A 23,820-nucleotide genomic window follows, 5' to 3' on the forward strand; every position below is an offset into this window, starting at 1 on the left:
CGATCCTTTATAAGTAGTTCTTAATTACAGCTAGATCAAATTACCATTTTGCTCCTGTAATTACCTCTTACTCTTTAAGTACCACCAATCCTTCTAATGAACAAGTTGTTTATGGTCTTATCACAAACCAAGTTCCTCTTAGGCCAGTGAGAGGGCGAGTACCCTTTGTTCAAGACTCGGAATCAACACTTAAGAGAACTACTCTTCTACTTACCCTAAAGGGGGGAATGAGTAAATTGCATCTTGTATAGTTATGTTTCTAGCTTCTTACTCAGACAAGTCCCCAAAATGTAGGCTTATTGAGCGATAACTTGGGTCACTCTCACCCATACAAATCAAAGGACTGTCCTCATAGACAGGAGTCGATAACTCACTCAGGATTGAGATCGAGTTACATGATTATCCTGTGAAATATTAATCTCTTCAGTCAACGGTGTTACAAGGAGAGAATAAATATATCGTAGTCTAGTCTTATACAAACTCATTGTATAGGATACCCTCATTCGCTTGTTTTTACATGAATGATTTGGATCAAATCGTTTGTAACACTTACAACATTTGTTACAATTACAAAGTGGGTCATATTTATAGTATTATCAAGCAAGATGTATTGCAAGTCTAAAACAGTAATTTTTATTCAATTGTAGATACGAACGACCTGTGAAGGATCGACTTACTGATTATGCTTAAATCAAGTGAACAGAAATATATCTACAGTGAGAAGAATGCAACTATTGAGCTATAGTGGAGTATCTCGATAATTAACGAATATTGATTAATTCGATTAAAGGAATTTAGTCAATTAATCTCAGATCATTGGAGCTCATGATCTGTAGGTTCATTAGGTTCCTCTATTAGCTTGTGAAAAGGATTAAACCTTAGAATAGCGTGTTGAGAGAATTTGAAATGTTCAAATTCGATTTAGGATTTGGATTATTATATTTGGTATAATTAACGAATTAAACAGTTTTAGAGAGTTAAAAATATTTAAATGAGATTTAAATAATACGAATAGAGATTCATGTCCGAATTAGGTGTTTTATTAATTTAATATTTGATATTAAATTAATTTAATTAATTAAATTTGATTGATTAATTATTTGTTTATTTAAAATAAAGTATTTTAAATAAATTTGAATTTGAAAATTTCAATTCAAAAATTAAAATCTTTTAAATTTAATTTTCCTAGAAAATTAAATCAAAATTATTTACAAAATGGGAAGTGGGATTTTTCCACTATCTTCCATTTTATCTATACCTAATCCACTAAATTAGTGGAAGATTGAGTGTCAATCTTCCATTTCAACTTTTTTGCATGTTAATTTGCATAAATACAAGTTTAATCTTAAAGAAATTCAAGCTACAAAATTGAATTTCGAGAGAAAATTTTCTGTCAAACTTTTTCTCTCTAACTCTTCAAAATCATCCTAAGTCTCTCTCAATTTGGATCCCACAATCCAATCTAAGGTCTGAGAATAGTAGAAAAGATTTTGTGGTAGTCGACAACCTGTTGTGACAGAAGAAATCAGTTGGAATTTGCACCAATTGGAAGTTCTTCAAAGGTTGTGTTCTTAAAACCTTATTTCTGTGTTTTATTTGAACTTGCATGTTTCTTTACTAAAAATAATGTAATTAGAGTGCTTAAGATCCATAGGTTCCGTTGGTTGAATGTCAACTCCATCAATAAAGGTCTACCCTTATAGGAAGGGTTCCATTACACAAGAAGTTTTTTTCTTCTTTTCTTTTCAGGGATGTTTAGCTTCTACAACATGCGCTACATTTCTCTACTCTAATATTTCATCAATGTGAAAGCTTCACAAGCTACATCTTGAGCAAATTACTTGTATCCACTTTTAGCTGAGCATAATTCTTTCAGGTAGTGCCAAAAAAAAAAATATCCGAGTTGGGAATTTGAGCTAAAGGAATGCGTAGAATTAACTAAGCATCCTCTCGTCAAAAGAGATCCTTGATCCTCAGTTCATCTGATTCGTAGTTAATAATCAAGTTGCTGACAACATGAAAAGTATTTGAAAAGTGTTTTAGTTGCCTCTAATTTAAAGTTATTATTGCTAGTTGGTGTGGTTTAATGTGTTTTATTTAGTGAATTTTAGGAAACTAAGTTGTATGAGAAAAGTGAGCATAATTGGATAAAAGTTTGTGTAAAAGTCCAAATATAAGGACTCTAGGGCCAACCATGCAAAGATGAGGGAAGTATGAGGCCAAAAGGCAAGAAAAGGGACGATTGTAATGCCCTAAGGCACAAGGAACTGTACCAGAATCTGAGAGGGGGTTTTGGCAATAGCGCTACAGCTCTCCAAACATAGTCGCATGCAAGGTAAACGTAATGCCATAGCACTGCGGCCAGAAAGTCTTTTTAACCTAAATTTTATTCACTTGAAAATCATATAGTCTTCGTGGGATTTTGATCTAGGGCTGAGGAGAAACGTCTGAAAGAGTAGAGGTTGTTGGAGGTCAATTAAAACTCAACAATTAAGGTCTAAAAGCTCATGATCGTGAGACGGTGGCAGTGAAGAGAGATCGAATCACTCAATTTTATCTTTTTATCTTCTTTGTTTGTTGTCATGGTCATTATTGTATTAGAGACCTTGTATTTTAAGAACATGAGTAGCTAAATCCATTATTCTAGGATGTTGGTTGAGTTATGAATTGTAGTTGAATTGATTATAGACATTTAGATTATTTATGAGTATGATTACATTTTAATCTATCTGTGCAATTCATTTTGATTGATTGGTCATTAATCGAATGTTCTTGGGCTAAATTTTCTACATGAGAAAGATGATTTTTAGCTGGACATGATAGGTTAGATTGTTATGGGATTATGCATGAAAATGATAAGAAGATAACAAGGGTTGCAATTGAAAGTTCATAATGTTGTACTAGTATGATAGTTATGAAGAGAATCAAATTAGAATACTAAGGTTTGAACGGATTGAGCTTGAAAGAAGATGTCCCGAATTTAGACTTTTAGACTCATGCAATTAAGTAAATGATCCATTTGTTAATGAATGTTCTTGAAATTCATGATGAAACAACACCCTGTAACTCATATCCTACTAAAACACTTGATTTTTATTGCTCACTAATAATTTAGAAATTGAACCAATTCGTCAATTGCCTAAATAAAATTAGCGAGTTAGTATCAATAGCTAACCAAAATAACAGTTGTCAATTTCTGAGGATGATACTCAGTTTATTGAAAATTTACTACTTTGACACGTATGCTTGCATGTTGTCACATAACGATCTAACAAAGGTCGAGGAGGAGGGGGAGAATAGCTTGAATATTCACTCCCAAGGCAACCATTGATATGCATAAATTCAATAGAAGCACCATTGCCAAATCTCAATCTTCTTCCTTGAAGAACCAAAGATGGACAAATGCCAAGTCCTACATACAAAAAATTCACATGAGCAAAATGTTTAGCTTTAAGAGTTCTAGTCAAAACGGAGCCTTCCTCTTGTTTACTATTTACCAAGTGTGCTCAGCTAAAAAAGTATGATTGAAAAGACCAATGTCGTTAAAATCCATCCCCTCATCTTCTTCCAACTAATCCAATATATAAAAATTATTAAAACAATAAAATTGAGTAAAAGGAACTAAATTTCGATCCACTTATTTAGAGTATCTATCTTAGATTTACATTTTACGCGCCTTTGATCATATATGTATAGGGTCGATATTCATTTTTTTTTCTCAATCTAAGTATATATGAGAAATTACAAAAATTGAACTCTAAAGAAATCCTCTATTTTTCTTCCAATTAATTTCAACCTCAACAAGTTTGAATATAAAGAATATAGTATGAATAGAGGGAAGGCTCATAATTTAAAAACAAGGTATCAAATAATTAATTGATTACATTTAGAATTTCAATCATGGCCAAACATATATAAAAAATTAAAAATTAAAGATGATAAAAGGAATAAAACTTTAATGTCCCACTTGGAAAACTAATTGAGAGAGAAGAGAATCTTCCATGGTAGAGTTGAAGATTGGAGAAGTTGAAGCACATCACAATCCCATTTTCTTCCTTACCAATTCCATCTTATCAAAACCAACCAAATTAATTAAATTATGCACACATTCACATTAATTTAATTATTGTTGCTTTAATTATTTATATAATATATACTTTCTTATTTTTCTTAACTTTGAAGGGAACACATGGATTATGCATCCATTGAATGCTTTGTGTAATTGTTTTAATGTAAAAGAATAACCATGAGAAATGAATGATTAAATTAAATTTGTTTTAATGCTTTGAAGGGAACACATGGATTATGCATCCATTGAATGCTTTCATTTTGACATCAACTAGTTAAAGTACACGTCGTACACAAAATTTATATTCTTCCTTCGATTGTCAATATTTGATGCATAAATTATTTTCAATCAAAGTGTTGGTGAATAACTTTTTAATTTAAACCTAATTCAAAAGAAGAAGAACCAAATCTTTACAATAAAGTATGAGTACAAAAACAAGGATTCTAAATATATTTTAACTTCACTTCTTAAAAAACTTCAAACTTTCTTGAAAGTTCAAGGTAGTTGCTTCCACATATAAATATTTCTAGAGCAATCAAGATTTTGATTGGTTGAAGCAAAATGAGTTGCTATTGGAAAGTTAGTGGGTGTGCTTATCCCTATACAAATGAGTATGATTATTGTAGCAAAATTAAATTAGCTAAGTATGATTGATGTAAAAGGAATAGGAATTTCTTTTCTCAATATAGACAAAAAGTTAGATAAAGGCTTTGTGGTTTTGTTGCTTTTGCCTTTCCCTTTCTTTTTCTTTTCTTTTTTTTCCCTTTTTTTTTCAAAATTGTTATCATCTTGCCTCTACAAATAATACCCAACTCAACATTAATAATAAAGAGATTGATTTCATAATCTAATAGAAAATTTTGCACTTTCTTTTTCCTCTCTCTAGGAATTTTTAAATTGTTCCTAATAATTTTGACCATTGGTAGTGGTATGGGATATTTCACAATAGAATAATATATATTTTATATATCATATAATTGATTATGGATTCCTTTGAAAAAAAAATGGAGAACGAGAAATTATGAGACGACATTTACAAATAAAGTTAGTTATATAATGAGAAAATAGTACCAAAAACGAATTCGATTTGAACAGAGAGATAGAGTTCAGATTAAAAAGTTCAAAACACGGTTGTATATACAATTTGCATTCGAGATTTCAAAGTCAACAAATTATGCTATAATTGACACAATTCACAAAAGAAAAAATGCCAACCCATTTGCCTTTGATCTACATGGTCCCCTATAGATCATATAAGAAAAGCCCTTTTCAACTCACAAAATTTTCAAAGAAACAAATCAAAATTTTCAGACAAATAAAAAGCTTTGATGGTAACTAATTAATTACAATGAGTAGCTTTTCTTTGGCTCTTTATTGGTCTAAGAATTTAAAAAATGGATTTGTTCCAATTTAATGCTTGTCCTCTAAGCTAAGTGTTTGTTCACTATTTTTGTATTTGCAAAATAATGTCTTGCTTATATACCAAAATGCATTTGAAAGGAGGGAAAGCTAAGCTACAACTTCTTTCATTGGATTTCAAAACAAGATAGATAAACCATAGACAAAGAGAGGGGACTAAGAGTTGTTGAATTGAAATGGTTGGGACCAACAACAATTAAATTTGAAAATGTCATGTTTCAAAATTTGAATGTATGATAGTTTAAATATAAATAATATTATCGTTCATATCATGTTTATAATATGATGATCGAGAAGTTTTCATAACTAATTAGTTGTAAATTACTAGAAAAAGATAAAATACCATTCAAACTAATCATCGAGATATTAGATTTTTACGTTGTTCATATCATGTTTATAATATGATGATCGAGAAGTTTTCGTAATTAATTAGTTGTAAATTACTAGAAAAATAGATAAAATAACATTCAAACTAATAATCGAAATATTAGATTTTTACGTGACCCACAAAATGGAGAAATAAAATTTTGCTTTCCTACCCTCGCACGCATATTTATCATGATTCGATAGGAAAATGCAATATTAGTATGTAATAAATTCAAATATTACCCATATTATCTAAAAATTACTAGTTAAACCTAAAATTTACATGGGTAAGAGAGGTGAAATTGAAGGGGAAAAGATGGTAGAAGGAATAATTAATTTTGTAGTGATGATTAAAGTGAAAAATAATAGGGAAAGGTTTGAATTGGAATAGTGGGGGGCCAATGAGAGTTACAATTAATGATAATTAAGTGCCCTAAATTAAGGGTAAAGAATCAAATTAGGCAACAAAATAAGAGAGAATTCTCAAACCACATTTCCTCGCAAAGAAAAAACAAAAGGTAATATCACTTTAAAGGAATCGTATCTATTAAACTTATATCAATTTAAATACTAAACTTTCTTAAACGTGCTAATTTACAATTTCTTCTAGATTTCGCTCAGCTAATATAGTAGGAAACTTATAATTTGAGTCAATAAACTCTCAAAATTTCATAAGTCAATCAATTTAGTTCATCTTTTATAAATTATCCATCTAATAATTCTCAAATGTAATAACAAAACAGACTATTAGAATTAATGCGTTAACGATTTTTAAAGAAAATTTTGTCTAAAAATCTAAATTGTTCCATTTATGAAAATTTGGAAGTTTAATCGATACAAGCATAAGTTTTTTTACTTCAAAAATAAAATGTGACGATTGTATAAATTGATATATTTATAAAAAATTTACAATTTTAAATTAATATAACTCTTATAGTTAGGGTATAAATTATATTTTTTAAAAAAAAAATCTATGAAAATTGAAAGAAAAAATTGAAAATGCAATGCAAGAAAGTAGAAAGAAATGGGTGATGTGATGGGTGCAGTAGTATTATTAGTGATGTGAAACCTGTGCTGTGATCCGTTGGATTAGGGGACCACTGATTCTGTGTATTTATTCATTTAATTTCTGTTTTTATTGTTTTTATTGTTTTTATTTATTTATTTTTTTTTTTTGATTTTGTAGCTGAAAATTGCTTGGCATTGATTGTGCTGTGGCAAGGTTGCTTGCAATGTTCATTTGCTTATTGGGAATAACATCATAAAGGGATAACCTTTGTCTTGCATTTCAATAACCCTACTTCCATTTTCATTTCCATAGACTATCTATGTTTTTAGTTTTCGAATTTTGGAGAATAGGTGTGTTTAAAATATACTTTTTAGTCTCGAGTTTTTAATAGGAAGAAAAAATATCTTTTGAGTTTCTAGTTTTTGGTCTAAATTTTATTTAGTTTCTAGGTTTCAAAATGTTACTCATATAGTTCTTATGTTTTGAGTTTGATTTCAGTTTAGTCCCTAGATTTAAAAATATTACAATTTTACCTTGGACATTTGAGTTGTATTTTAATTTGGTCCCTAGATTTCAAGATTTACATTTTTAACCTTGATTTTTTTTTTAACTAAATACTCATTTTTCATCTTTAGTGTTAATATATGTTAATAGATTTAAAATGATTAAACGAATTCTAATTAACTTTTATTATTTTTCATCACTTTTAAAATTAAATTTGAAATTTCATTTCATTATTATCTTAAATTAATTGGTTGACATTGACATCAATAATTGAAAATCAGTATTTAATAAAAACTCTTAAGGTTAAAAATGTAAAATCTTGAAATCTAGGGACCAAATTGAAACAAAACTCAAATCTCAAGGTAAAATGATACATTTTAAAGAGACTAAAATTGAAACCAAAATCAAAACTTGGACTGGATGGATAACATTTTGAAACCTATGGACCAAAATAGAAACTAGATCCAAAACTTAGAGACCAGAAAATGTATTTTTCCTTACTATTATACCTCCGTCAAGTAACTTAAATAAGGTTTAAATCCCAATTTGGTCCATAAACTTTGAATCTTGTTCTATTTTTATCCCTAAACTTTCAAAAATACCCGTTTTAGTCCCTGAATTTTTTTTAAATTGTTTATTTTGGTCCATACTATTAATATTTAGTTAACTCTTTGATGAAATTGTGGCTAGTGTCAGAATGCTCTTTCAGAAGCTTCACTTACCGATTGTGCAACACTTGTTCCCACTTAAGAACAAGTCAGCCAATTTGAATTCGAATCGTCGATGGCACACCAAGTGCCTCTCACAACCTCCACCCTTGTTTCGAAGAAAATGATTTTAGAAAATGGGTTTAGAGGAAAAGGTTCTCGCAAACGTTTGAAAGCATGCTTTGGGTAAAGAAACATTGTAGTAGACTAGAAAGCAATAAACAACAACAACAACTTTATAGCATACCACGCCAGGTATGAGGATATGATGATTAATCTTACCCCTATATACTGCATTCTGAATGAAAAGACATCCACCATCCTTGCATATGGAAACGGATGAGCAGTCAAACACTAAGAAAAGTACATAGAAAGTAAATTAACTAGCAAAATGAAATACATAGGATGAAAGTATGATAAAAAGAGGTGGAGGCGGACACGCGACCATGGATAACACGTCCTGGACAAGCATGACCGTGACATTCTCCCCCACTTAATTGGTTGGCATCCCCGTCAACTATCTCTGCTCGAACTCAGCAAATTGTTGAGCAGTTGCCTTGAGGTCTTTTGTGTGCTCCCAACGAACTTCTCTGTCTTGGTCTTCTAACTCTGTTGCTTCTTCCAGCAAGTCTTTCATTGACTTTTTCCTCTATCGTTCTCTTCGTTGTGGCATGTGGACATGTCACAATACTATATCGCTCATCAGCATGGTCAAGGTGATAGGGCTTCAATTTACTTACGTGGATGACAGGATGAATCTCTAACCACGACGGCAATTGCACCCGATAAGAGGCTTTTCTAACCTTTTCGATGATTCCATCGGTCCTTCATATCTCTTCACGAGGCGACGTTCTCTTTGGCCTTGCAATCAAAATTGTTCTGGGCGCAATCTTACCCAACTTTGTTACCTGGTAAGAATTCTTGGCATTTGGGCTTCCTTTTCCTTCTCTTTAGAGGCAGGGACTTGTGTAAGTTGACCAACTCGAAAATGCGAAACTTTTCCAAGACACATAGAATGTCTTGAGGGGAATTCCGCTCCCTGATTTCAACTAACTCATGGGTAAGGTCCCTCTCCAACTGGAGGGTCGTGATCATCTTTATCCCATTTGATTGTTTGATCCCAACACACACAACGGTGAGTGTAGACCCTGTGATCACTAAGCATTTGGCAAAAGGTATCGGTATTACTTTGTGCTCGAGCAAGAATTCCATCCCCAACACCTCGTCAAAGTCATCCATTTTAATGATCACAAAATCGGTAGGGCATTCCAATCCCCCAACTTTACGACTGTTCTTTTGACCATTCCTATAATAGGCAAGGTCATAGAGTTCACTGCTTTCATTTTCCCTACACCTCCTTCCTAACAGAAATTCGACCATCTGGCTTCTGTTTCAGACATAAAATTATGGGTGGCTCCAGAGTCGACCATGATACTTTTGGCCGATCTATGGTTGACCTAACCATCTCTAGGTCTCTCTCAATCTTGGAAATAACATTTTCTTGTAATCTCCCCATCATTCTTGATGAGGAGGTTTTGATTTAGCTATCTTTTAGTTTTTGTTTGTCTTAAAAAAATAATAATATCTTGATAGCCGAGACCAAAGTAAACACTTTTTAAAAATTCAAGGACTAGAATAAAAGTTTAAAGACCAAAATCGAATAAGATTCAAAGTTTAGGAACCAAAATAGAATTTACGTTTAAATAGTGATATAACCGTTTAAATTAATCTCTTCCCATTCTTTCTTCTTTTACTTGCATCGAGCTGAAGACACCTAGAGTTAAAATAGAATAAGATTCAAAATTGAGGGACACTATCATAAGACTATAATAACCACATCTACAACAATAAATACTATTTTGTAATCCCCAATCTAGAGTCAACACTATTTCAAAAACCCTAATTTTCTTAGTAATTACTATTTGCTACAATTTTTACTATTTTACATTCATCATTAATTTTTTTATTTATTTATTATTTTTTTTGCTGTCATGATTACTATTTCCTTTTTAAGCAAAATAGTTTACACCTCAAATGCATACTATACCCAAACTAAAATAACCTATACCCCAAACACAAACTATTATAATCCAAGACTATAGTAACCAATTCATTGCCCCAAACACCCTATTATTGGTACACTTTGATTAGAAAAATAGTGAATTGTAATTTTTTTCCCTTCTTCTTAGTTATTTATTGTGAAGTTATATTAAATACAAAAGAATAAAAAAGAGACAAAAATTAATAACTTGTAGGGGGGGAGGGTTATGTAGGACTGTGTTATATAGGCAAATATAGGTGGGAGGATGAATTTCATGGTCCAAAGAACTTATCGAATCAGAATCCAACTTGTTTCTCTCTTTCGATTTTATTAATCCAAACAAATGACTTCTAAATCTAGATTGATTGATTGATTATTTCCAATTTTAAAACTAGATTGATTGATTATTTCTTATCTCATTAAAATATACATCCAAAAGTGTTGAAAAAAAGAATAGGCTTAGCATCTTTCTTATACAAAATAGTTGAATTCTTAACCAAATTTCATAAATAAAAATAAAATTTTAAAAGTTACTTTTTTTTAATTTTCAAATTTTGGTTTTATTTTTTAAATTATTGGTAAAGAGTAGATAATAAATAAAAAAATTTAGAAATGTAAATAGTGTTTATAAGCTTAATTTTCAAAAACAAAAAACAAAAACTAAATGATTATTAAACAAAGTCTAACCAACTAATTTTATTTCTTTCCAAATATAACAATTATATGTTTTTACTTTAAAAATTTTATCAATTTCTTAATAAGTATCATGGAAAAAGAAGAGATATGGGAAGAAAGAAGAAGAAGATTGGATGGAAGTGGCGGGTGGAGAGAAGAGGGTTTATATAATTTTTTAGAAATTAATTTTTAAATTAAAATTTTCATTTGGTTAATTAAATATAATAAAAAAAAATATCAATGGAGATTTTAAATCTATTCTTAAACGTTGATAACTAAATTCCGGTTTATAACCATTTTTATTTTTGATTTTTGATTTTTTTGTTTTTGAAAATTAAGTTTATAAACACTCATATCTCTAAATATTTTTTATTTGTTATTTATTTTTTACCAATGTTTTCAGAAATCAAGTCAAATTTTGAAATTAAAAAAAAAGTTTTTAATATTTTGTTTTTTGTTTTGAAATTTTGCCAAAAATTCAACTCTTGTACTGAAAATATATATTATTGTAAGAAATTGAGAGTAAAATTTTGATTTTAAAAAATCAAAAATGAAAAATAAAATGATTACTGAATGAGACCTAAAAAAGTCATTTTAAAACATCTTGACCAAACACATTTATTCCTCAAAATTTAGGTGCTAAAAGGTAATTTAAAATATAAAAAATTTACACTCCTAAACTTTCAAAATTGTATCAATTTAAACTTAAAACTTTCATAAATGTATCAAGTTATAGCATTATTTATTATGTTTTGTTTGCATAAACATAGTATGATTTATGAGATCTATAATTTTATCAATTAAATCCTTAAACTTTCATAAAAATGTGAATCAATTTAAACCTCTATTAAGATTTTCTTTGAAAATTGCTCATGCATCAATTTTTTTAGTACAACAATTGCAGTAATGGAGATCAAACCATCAACCTTTAAAAAGGAAGGTCATACAAAATACTGTTGAGCTAAGCTCATTTTGACGTTCATGCACCAATTCTAATCGCTTATTTTATTAATTTAGTATTTGAAGAAGACTTAGATGTGTAAGAACGGAATGAGTTGACGATATTCAAATGTAAATTTAATTAATAGTCTAAATCGATTCACTTATAACAATTTCAAAAGTTAATTGAAACAATTATATGTTTCGCTCGATATTTTTCAAACCAAGTCTAAATGTGGGTGTTAATTATACACTTATAAAAGTTTCGAATTTAAATTGATACAATAATTAGTTTGAGATTTAAATTGATACTACCAAAAGTTGTAGGCGTGTAAATTAGGAAAAAAAATTAATATCATTTGTCTCTACACTTTGAATTTTACTACATTTTTAGTCTATATACTTTCAATAAACCTTAAAAACAATCCCTACAATTAGTTTCTAATTGATTCTTAAAAAAATAAATTAAATAATATTGAAAATATCTTGAGTATAGTCCTATATTTTTAATAAATCTTTTAGTCCTTAAAAAGTATTTTATATTTTAATATCTAAATTTATTAAATAATAATAATCGTTTTTAAGCAAAAACACGATTCTAGATGAATATATTTTAAAATTTATGAATGGTACTAATAGAGATTTTTTTAAAATATATATATATATATATCAATAATAAATAATCAAATGGATTATTTTTAAGATTTATTAAAAATAAAATTAAACATATGTGATTACATGAACCAAAATTTAATAAAACTCTTTCCAAAAAGATTTGTAATGAAACTCAAAGTTCCGACCAAAATGGCATTTAAACTTCTTTTTTCTTTTTGTAGGTGTGGAAAGAATATTTGAATGGATATTTTCTCTATGAATCTGAGATTCCCATAAAAAATTTATATATAAAAAAAAGAATGATTAACTAATTCTCTAATATAAAGCCTAAATACATGCATGATACATAATTTAAGGTATAAATATCGCAACACCCTCCCTCTAACTCGAGGTGGAAAAGACAATTTGAGTTTGTGAGTGGGTAAACTGACTAAAGTAAGTGGATGACAGAAACTAAGTACAAACTAAGTGGTCAATTTACCATTTTGCCTCTGTAGTTACATCTAACTCCCTAAGTACCACTGATTCATCTAATGAACATAAGTCATAGTCCTACTATGATTGAATCCTCTCTTCCATAGAGAGAATGTGGCCACTATGTTCAAGACCCAAAATCCGCCCTTGAGGGAGCAATCTATCTACTTACCCCTGTGTCGAGGAATGAGTGAATTTCGTGTTGTGTAACTGAGTTCACAGCTCCCCAATCAGACAAATCCCCAAAAAGGTAGGCTTGTTGAATTGGCAATCTGGCCACTCTCACTCATACTAATCAAAAGACCACCCTCAAAGGCAGGATTTCTAAAAACACTCAGGATTAAGGTCATGTCACCTATGGTCATTTAGGTGAGATGTAAGTCTCAAGTATCAACGGCGTTATATAAAGAGACTAGTCATCTCGTGGTTTGATCTTATACAAACTCTTTATATAGGACACCCCCGCTCACATGTCTCCATATGAAGATCAGGATCAGACCATCTATAGTAGTTCACAAACACTTGTAAACCTCTACAAAGCGGGTCGTATCCGTAGTGTCACAAGGATAAAGTATCCCTCATTTATCCTTATACTACAAACCTTTTAGGTTATTACTTAAGACATAATCCATTTGTATATCTCATATACATGCTTAATACTACATACAATAACCACGAATCTTTGTTTATTGGATATGAGTAAATGCAAATAAAAAAACTCTTATTTTATTCAGAACAATGTGTACAATGTTTACAAACTACAAGACTCTGGGAGAATTAAGACACCAATTCTAACACTGACCTAGCAGTGGATTGAATCGGATTTGGGCGGCTGCGCAAGACATTCAGCTGAGACATAACAAATCTGAGATGCGACGAAGATAGATTGGAGGGGGGATGATAGATCTACACAACACAAGCGAGAATGGTCGAAGAACTACACAAATCAGAGGTTGGGAGAAACGGATCTACAAGAGCAGTGACGGTAGTGGGCTGGGAGGAGAAAAACGTGAGGAGTCATAAATCTATGGAGGCTAAAATAGTGTAAAAACCTTAGAACTTGACTCTGATATCATGCGGAAAGAAAATTTGAATGGATATTTTCTCTATGAATTTGAGGTTCCCATAAGAAATTTATACAAAAAGAATTATTAACTAACTCCCTAATATAAAGCCTAAATATATGCATAATAATACATAATTTAAGTCATAAATATCGCAACCGTACGAAAAGTAGATTCATTTATTCTTATTGTTCTTATTATTTTGCATAAATAAGTCATTTCTAGAAATTAAACTAAATAGAAAATAAGGGGAAAATAAGTTTTTAAAAGGTAGTTTTCAAAATAAGTTTTTAGTAAGGCCTTTGGTAACTATTTAGTTTTTAGTTTTTTATTTTTGAAAATTAAGTCTATAAACACTTAATCTCTTGATTTGATATATACTTTTTATCTATGTTTTTAAAAACCAAACCAAGATTTGAAAACTAAAAAAGAAAAAAAAAATTAAATTTATTTTTTTTATTTGGAATTTGACTAAGAATGCAACTCTTCTATTTAAAATTGATACAAATCATTGTAAGAAAATGAAAGGACTTAATTTTAAAAAACAAAAAACAAAAAACGAAGGTCTCGTTTGATATCCATTTCGTTTTTTTGTTTAGTTTTTAAAAATTAAGCCTATTTTATCTATATTTCTTACAATGACTTACATTTTTCTTAAATACAATTGTTGAATTATTAGCCAAATTCAAAAAACAAACAAAACTTTTTTAAAGCTATTTTTTTTTTAGTTTCTAAAATTTGGCTGGATTTTTTAAAGTAGATAGCAAAAGAAGAAATTTTGAGGTAAAAGCAATATCTATAGACTTAATTTTAAAAAACAAAATGGTTACCAAACGAGACCGAAACGACGAGCCCTAAATTTTTATTATTAATTTAAAAAAAAAATCCCTAACAATACGAAACGTGAATAAGAAAGGAAGGTTTAAGTTTAGTAAGGAGCAATTCAAATAAGAAAAGTTTGTTGGCTTCGTATGGAAAATACCAAAATTTATTCCAAAATGGAAAAAATAGTAATGAAAATATACAGAATTACTAATTATATAAATAAAAGTTTATTTTTTAATAACTACCTAACATTATGGATATGTGAATCGATTGAATATTAATTTGTCATTTTTTTGGAGTTTATCTGTTTATATTAAATCGATTGAATATTATTAATCTGTTTATCTCCAAAAAAAAAAAAAAAAAAAAAAAAAAAAAAAAAAAAAAAAAAAAAAAAAAAAAAAAGAAGAAGAAGAAGAAGAAGAAGAAGAAGAAGAAGAAAGAAAGAAAGAAAGAAAGAAAAAGGAAAAATCGTCATTTTTTTGGAATTGTTTCTTAATTTCAATTACATTATATTCTCTAAATTCAACACGCAAAGTAAATAAAAGTTCAAATAATTTCAATTCACACAAGCTCGCTATTCTAATTTCTATTTTTGTGTTCTTCTTTTATTTTAATTCTAAAAAAGGAAAAGGATTGATTGTAGTTGTAAAACTCTATTTTAGTTCTTTTTATCTACAATCAAAATTAAGTTTAAGTCACTAAAAAAAATTAATTTGTAATAATAATAATCATTTAAATTGAATAATTAATTATAATTACTATTTAAAAACGAATACTTATACTAAGATAATATAACCAAATTTAAAATTAGTTAATTAATATTGTTGATAAATATCCTTTCACATTGATTTAATATGTTTTTATAAAAAAAAAAAGAATTAAACAAGAATAGGTTTATTTTGTTTATTAGAATTGATTATTTAATATTAGTTTAATTAGTGTTTAGTACTATTAATTATAAATTTAATTTGAATCAATTAATTTTAAGTAAATCATATAAAGACATATTTTTTAATAAATAATATAAAAATTAAGGTAAAAAAAAGGAAAAAATGATATGTTAATAATAAAAGTTAATAAAAAAATATTGAAAAAATATTTTAAAATTATGATATGTTAATAATGACTGACCTAATAAAAACCGATCCCATAAATTTATTTAAGTATAAATGATCAACAAGTAATTAGTTATAATTATTTTAAAAAATTAAATTTTGCACTAACTTAATTTAATTAATTCTAAATAAGTAGTTAAATATACATAAGATATTTATCATCTAATCAATTAATAACTTGTATAAATAAGTAATAGCATTCATTTACTAATTTTTATTTGTAAAAATGAATTAAATAGATATTTTAAATTATTATTGATTTATATAAATTAATTAATTAATTGTATTTATTCAATTGAATTAGTATATTAATTAATTACCTGTATTCAAAATCAAATGATATACAAAATGAAATGCAAAGAAAGAATTAGGCAAATAGAAAATCCACACTTTCAAAACAATAAAAAAACCGATTATCGAAAGAAAAAGATGATGCCTGAGAATAAATTATCTTGAAGTAAAGTGTTGAAAATTGTATAACAAACCTAGGCTTTGTTTGCCTATATCAATTACCATTCAACAAAACCTTCGACCAAATAGGTCGTTAAAGGAGGCATATTAAAGGCATACAAACATAAGTTACATATAAATCATTAAGGCACGATCATGAAGCCTAGATTCAAATTCCTATCTAAGATCATTTTGTCCAAAATAATATTAACGCTTAAATTTTAGGAAAAAAACCAATTTAGGAGCATATATCACAATAATTGTATCCTTTAAAATTTTAAATTTTCATAAGAAAATCAATTTAAATCATCTGTCAACTAAAACATTAATGTATAACTTTCTACTTTGTATTAAGTTGCGTTTTGAATTGTATTTGCAATAGTAGAAAATGATTTTGAAAAAATCTTAACCACATTCATTGATTGGTAAATCAAATTATTAATTAATCTAAGAGAATTACTTTTAAAATTCTAACTAACGTGCCTACAAGAGCATAACTCAACTACCATAGAATTCATACTATCAATCTTGTGATTTGAGGTTTGATTCTCCCACCACACGCTTTAATTACAATACTTTTAAAAAAAAAAAATTCTCTAAGTTAAAATTGAAATTTACTACACTATTTTACTTCCTTTCAGAGCTGTTTTTTTTTTTAAAAAAAAAAAGAAAGTAAAGCCAAAACAATTATTTTAAAAGTTACAAACTCTAAACTATGCTTTAAACTTTTTTAAGTGTCGGGATTAAAATAAATTAGAGGGCAGTATTAAAATCAAAATAAACCGTAACCGTTTTATTTTATTAATATGTTTAGTTTTTTCATCTTCCCATCTTCCTCAAATTTTATGTAGTTATTTAGAAATAATTATGTGATAATTTTTCTTGCTATTTCTATAGAGTTTTGATGCAGAATAATTATATGTGAAAATATTTTTTTGGTCACCAAATTTTGAGTACAATTTCTATATGGTCTTGGTTTCTATTTATTTTTACTTCTAAATTTTGAGTTTAGTCTCTATTTGGTCCCTATTTGTGAGTGTCATCTTTGCGTAAGGGCATATTAATCTTAGTGTCTAGGTTGCAAGATGCTACATTTTTATTTTTAATTGTGAGTTTAATTCAATTTGTTTTCTAGAATTCTATATTTTACACTTCTTGTCCTTAGTAACTCATTTTTGGTCCTTAGTATTAAGTTGCAATTAATTAATTTATAATATTTATAATATTTTTATTTCAATTAATTTTAATAATGACCACAAATTAATAAAAACTAAAAACTCGTTTTTTAACTATTTGTTTTCTGTATTTTTGTTTTTGAAAATTAAGTTTAGAGACACTATTTCTATCTTCAAATTTCTTCATTTGTTATCTACTTTTTACCAATTATTTAAAAAACCAAGCAAAATTTTGAAAACTAAAACCCGTTTGATAGTCATTTTATTTTTTATTTTTATTTTTGAAAATTAAGCCTATAGACACTATTTTCACTTATAAATTTCTTCTTTTGTTATTTTCTTTTTATCAATGGTTTAAAAAATAAAGCAAAAATTTGAAATCTAAAAAAAAGTAGTTTTTAAAATAATGCTTTTATTTTTTAAATCTAGCTAAGAATTCAACCATTGTACTTTCACAAATTATTGTAAGAAATGCGGGAGAAAATAAACTTATTTCAAAAACCAAAAACAAAAAAATGAAATGGTTAGCAAATGAGACCTATTTTTTTTTTTTTCAAATTAAAGTGATTAACTCAAATGACTAAAAGTGAACATTAGTGAATATTAAGGGTAAAAGTGTAAAATTTTGAAGCCTATAGATCCGAGGAGAAATTAAACTCAAAACTCAATAATAAAAATGTAAAGTTTTGAAACCTAGAAGCTATATAGAAACTAAATTCAAAACTTATAGGTAAAAGTGTAACATTTTGAAACCTAAGAACCAAATGAAAACCATACTAAAAAATCAAGCACAAAAAATGTATTCCACCTCCCCTTTGAAATTATTTAATTGATTCTAGGTTAATTTTAAATTTAATTTTATTGAAATTGACTAAACAATACTAATAATAATAATTTTTAGAGAATAAAATACAATATCTGAATATGTTTTTAAATTTTATATTAAAATACTAATAAATAAATAAAAAAATCTACAATAAATTAGTAAAATTCCAAAACTAAAATTAGACATTTAAAATTACATAAACTAAAACCGAAATTTCAAAATAGATGAAATTAATTGAAAGTGTTTATGAGATATAATATATAGCAAGAAAATTAGGAGAAGGGTAGGAGTGGGACCCACTTTGAGTTTGATATTAAGAAAACTCCAAAGTTTATGTGTGAGTTTGTGTGCCCACAATGAATATATATATATAGGTTTAGGAGAATGGGGTTTGCAGAGTTAAAAGAGAGAGAGTTTTGATTGTTATTTCAAAACCAAATCCCAAAACACATCACCCACACTCTTATGCTTACCCATTTCTTTTCTCTTTCCTTTTTTTTTTTTTTTTTAAAAAATAATAATAATTATTATTATTGGAATTAAAAAATAAAAATAAAAATTCACCATCACAAACCACCAAGAGTACTTTGGCTCCTTTCCTCTGACATATCATAAATACATCCCAACCTCCTTATAATGCTTCTTTAGAAAAAAAAAAAAAATTAAATAAATTAAATTAAATTAAATTAAAAGTTTAAATGTTTTCAATGATATTCCATTTCTATGTGTATCTTTCAATGGATTGAATCATGTGAGTTAATATGGATTAAACTTTAGGGTCAATTGTCAAAATCTTTCTTTAAACTAATGGGGTAGATACATTGTAGACCTCCCTACTCTTTATTCCATCATTTATGGGTTTAAAACATTTATAATTATTCCAATTTCAACTCTTTCAATTTGTATATTAACATATATTTTCATTTAATTTTAAAAAGAAATACACCATTAACTTTCCAAAAAGTCGTAATTTAGTACTGAATTTTGATTGTAACAATTTAGTTCCTGTAATTTTTAAATTATCAAAATTACTTTTTTTTATTAGATATTATAATAGTATTAGAGCTCTTTGCTCATGATGTTCTGTATTCAAATCCCTACAATGTTGTTTCCTCTCCTAATTCATATTCATTTTCACTTGTTTAGCTATTTTACAAGTTCCAAACCCATCAATGAAAAGAAGTGTTAGATATTATAGTTAGATTTACTTTCACCTATCAACTTAAATTTTTTGGTAAATCGATTATTTAATTATAACATCTAATACTTTTATTACTTAAGAATTTACACTTTGTAGCTTATAAACATATACGATTCTCAATTAGTTTATCAATTTACCTATATATGCAAGATATCTCACTACATCTTAACAATAATTTTCACTATAGAGACTAAAATCTTTCAAAATTTAAAGTATAAGGACTGAATTATTACAAACTAAAAATTAGAAGCGAATGTCTCGTTTGGTAACCATTTTTATTTTTTTAAAATTAAGCTATAGACACTACTTTCACCTCCAAATTTCTTCATTTGTTGTCTACTTTTTACCAATGGTATAAAAAACTAAACTAAAATTTGAAAACTATAAAAAGTAAGTTTTAAAATTTTATTTTTGTTTTTAGAATTTGATTAAAAATTCTTTTACCATATTTAAAAAATATGTTTAATTTTCAAAAACCAAAAATAAAAAAAAATTATCAAACGGGACCTAAGTTATTATGAAATTGATAGTATTGTTACTTCTCCAAAAATTATCATTTATTTCTCTGGTTTGAAACAATATACTTTTATGTTAGAAACAAAATATTTAAAGAAAAATAAGAATAATTATCTCAAATTAGGCAATGTGTGTTTCACCAATGAATCAACTACAAAAATGGAAGAAAATGTCAAAAATATATTAGGTCAATGATGTTTGGCTTCTTCTAGATGAATATGAAGTTTGTGCCATTTTAACATTAATCAACATCTTAATCCACTCTGTCCAATTGAATGAATATTAATCCTTCCTATTTATTTATACCCCCCAAATATTTATTATATTTACACTTGTGACCCACTTACAAAGGCATTCTTTGGAAGAATCATAAACTTGGCAGGGGGGGCTTTGTTAATATCTGACATTAATGGTCTATCTTTGCTGTCAAAGGAAGAAAAAAAAAAAAAAAGAAAAGAAAAGAAAAGAAAAGAAAAGATATGTTTACATGGTTAAAAAGTAATTTTTGTATTTCCTTGAAAAGAAAAGATGTTTTCAGAAAGAAAAAAAAAATTAACACAGAAAAAATTTCAAACTATTTATAGAAATAGTAAAAAAATATTTATAAATATCGTTTCTATCAAATTTTGTTATTTTGTGTAAATAGTTTTTCTTATTTTTTTTTAATTTTTGAAAATCTTTCTTTAAAATGTATAAATAATTATAAAAATGATAAATCAAGTAAAAAGTGTTTGATAAAATTGACTAGAAAGATTAATTAAGATGCTTAATTAATGGGTTAGCATCTCTTGCATTAAAAGTAAATTTGCCTTTTTTTAAAAAAAAAACATTAATATATAGTGCTTGAAATGAGAGATTTGATCTAAGAAATGGTGCTTGTGTGGGTTTCAATAGATTCTTAATAATGCATTTAAAATTGTGGACCATATATAAAAATTATAGACACCATTTGGTCAAATATACATAAAAAAAATTAATAAATCAATCAATTTTAAAATAGGATTAAGATAGAGAAAAGCAAGATAATAGCCTGCAAACACAAATAATATTCTGACAATTTCAGATGTGTGTTTCCTATACTTCTTTATCTTATTTTTTATTTTATTTTATTTATTTATTTGTTTATACCAATGATTCTAGTGTGCAATGATTTCATAATTTAAGCTTTCCCTTACGAAATTTACAAATAAATGAAATTAAATTACTCAATTTCACAATAATGCAATGAATTGATTTATACATATACTCTCAACTTAGAAGTCGGAGTTTCAAATTTCTTCGATTTTCTGTCTGATTGAAATAATTAAATAAAATCTTCACCTTAAAAGTTCAAAGCATAAAGTAGAAATAGAAATTGAAACCCAAATACGATATAAATGGTCGAAAAGAAATTTCAACACGTGATTTAGAAGGAATATTTTACTTTAGGGAAATAGTAATATAAGAGAATATAGGATTAATTCAGTGTTTGATAGAAGGATATAGAAGTTGAGAATGAGGGAAAATGTGTTCTTTTTCCTCTTCTTTAGGATAAATTATAGAAATCACCTCTCAAGTATGGTGGCAGTTACGATTACACTCTTAAAATTTTAAATACTCAAACTTATGTAGATATTAAATTCGAACCCCCATACTTACAATTATTGTAGAAATTATACCTTTAAAATGATAAAAATCGAACCCTCGATCTTATACAATGATTACAATTTCTACAATTATATAAGTTTGAGGGTCCAATATCAACACGGGTATAAATTTGAAAATTTTTCCAATACTACGAGAGTGTTATACTTCATTCATTCATAAATATTTGTGGATCTCACATTAATGTCAGTGGGATCTACTCTATTTTTAAAAGTACATTGATGCAACGTACGATAAGTAGAGGTAGTATAAAAAATTGTCCATACGACGATAGTATAAAAAATGTTTCCTATAAATTAGAGAGTATAATTGCAACCATCATCATATTTTAGGAGTGGTTTTTGTCGTTTTTATTTTTTGGAAATTAATTATGGGAAGCAAACTAAAGTGAGAAGCAAACAAGGGCTCTCATTCTCTCTTTAAACCATTTAAGAAGACATTGCAAAAAATGGTACCAAAGCAATACAACTCATAGAGAATAGAGTGAAAAGGAAAGGCTGTCTTAAAAGGAAATTTCATGAGAGGAACAATGGGGTGTGAGTTGGAAGATAGGTTAGACAGAGAAAAAAAAACAGTCATATTTGGCCTGCAAGAAGAGACCACTTTTTTTTTTTTTTTTTAAATATTTATTTATTTATTTATTTTTTTGTGGGGTCTAAGCAAAGACAAAAATGCTTGATGGCCAATTCTAAGCACTTGTTTTTCACTACTCTTCTTTTGTGCCTTTTTTTTTAAAATTTTTTTTCCTTTTGTTTGTTTTCTTACATCTATTAATCAAAGTTAGGTTTCAAAAATCCAAAAATGGGTTTTTGGAAAAGATCAACAACACCAACTTCTATGCTTTTCTTCTTGGTGGATTTATTCCATTTCTTCAGCCTCATCTTTTGTCTTACCAATATAATATAAATGTACCAAATCTATATCAATTTTAAACCACTTGAATCTAGAACTTTTATATGAATGACTCTAATTTTGCGTTGTCATAATATCGTTAGTCCCATATTTTGAAACGAATGAAATATGATCCTCTGTTCTTATCACAACACACTAAAAGGTTGTTTGAAGTACCGTAATGGAATGAGTTTGTTATGTAATATAATCCAAAGTCTATGTTTGGATTAAATGTTCGCCTCAATTTATAATACCAAACTCATTCTATTTCCACAAATTTCTACCCAACCATCCTTTTTAGTGTTTTCATGCTTCATGATCCCATATTTGTTTTGGCTTTGATTCTTCGAACATTCCAACACATCTTAGATTCTCAGTAATTTTGATTACATTCTAACATCCCAAACAACCATTGAGTTTGTTAATTATTCATACTATCCCTTGCAATTTTAGTGGGTGTGAAATTAAATTCATCTATACAACAGTACTTTCACATGTTAGGGTTTTTCTCTCTTCACTCCCTCATGCTCACGCTCGCACTCATCATTTTAAACCCTCATTACAAGGGATATTATAAACAATTAACTCACTTTTAGTGTGTTCTAACAATAGCAGAGGATCGTGCATCGTTATTTTCAAATTTTGGGATAAATGTCATTACAAATTTGAAATTTAGGTTACTCGTACAAAAAACTCTTGAATCACTTGTCAATTTAATATAACTCAGTAGATGAAATATTGATTATCAACTCAAAGATGGATAGTTCGATCTCTCGAATAAAAGAATTAAAAAAATAAAAGTTTTATACACCACACATCAAAAATGTATTTGAAAAGATCACATACAATGTAAAATTAATGTATGAGAAGGATTTCCAAATCATATTCTACCCCCACCCCCACCAAACAAAGAAAGTGATAATTATAAAGTTAAATTATGTCTATATTTTCATATCCCTACCCTTAATGCGTGTCGACATATAATTCAATAACAACATATATATGAAAAACATATATATATATATATAATATATATATAGTACAAAGATAGAAGATATATTTGAACAAATCAAAATATTAAATTAAAAAAAAAATCAGATAATCTAAACTTAAAATCAAATTTAATATGGACAATTATTTAGGGAAAGTTATTTAAAAATATACCCAAGATATGTTTGATGATAGTTGGGTAATGCTTAAAAGATAAGAAATGATGGTCACTATGCAATAAAAATTGCACATGCTAAATTGAAGGTGAGGTGAGAAAATAAAATTTACAATGTTAATAAGAG

The 23,820-nt window shown here is 27.6% G+C and overlaps 1 long non-coding RNA gene across 1 annotated transcript; it reads left to right on the forward strand.

Moving 5' to 3' along the window:
- The first annotated feature begins 1,347 nt into the window (after positions 1-1,347).
- Positions 1,348-2,728, forward strand: LOC150035924 (uncharacterized). The gene is made up of 3 exons (XR_016529853.1): positions 1,348-1,562; positions 1,750-2,335; positions 2,432-2,728. It is a non-coding gene; the product is annotated as an uncharacterized LOC150035924 (long non-coding RNA).
- Positions 2,729-23,820: the final 21,092 nt, after the last annotated feature.

This window comes from Benincasa hispida, chromosome 5, assembly GCF_027475165.1.
Source record: "Benincasa hispida cultivar pf3 chromosome 5, pf3_genome.v1.1, whole genome shotgun sequence".
Taxonomy (NCBI): domain Eukaryota; kingdom Viridiplantae; phylum Streptophyta; class Magnoliopsida; order Cucurbitales; family Cucurbitaceae; genus Benincasa; species Benincasa hispida.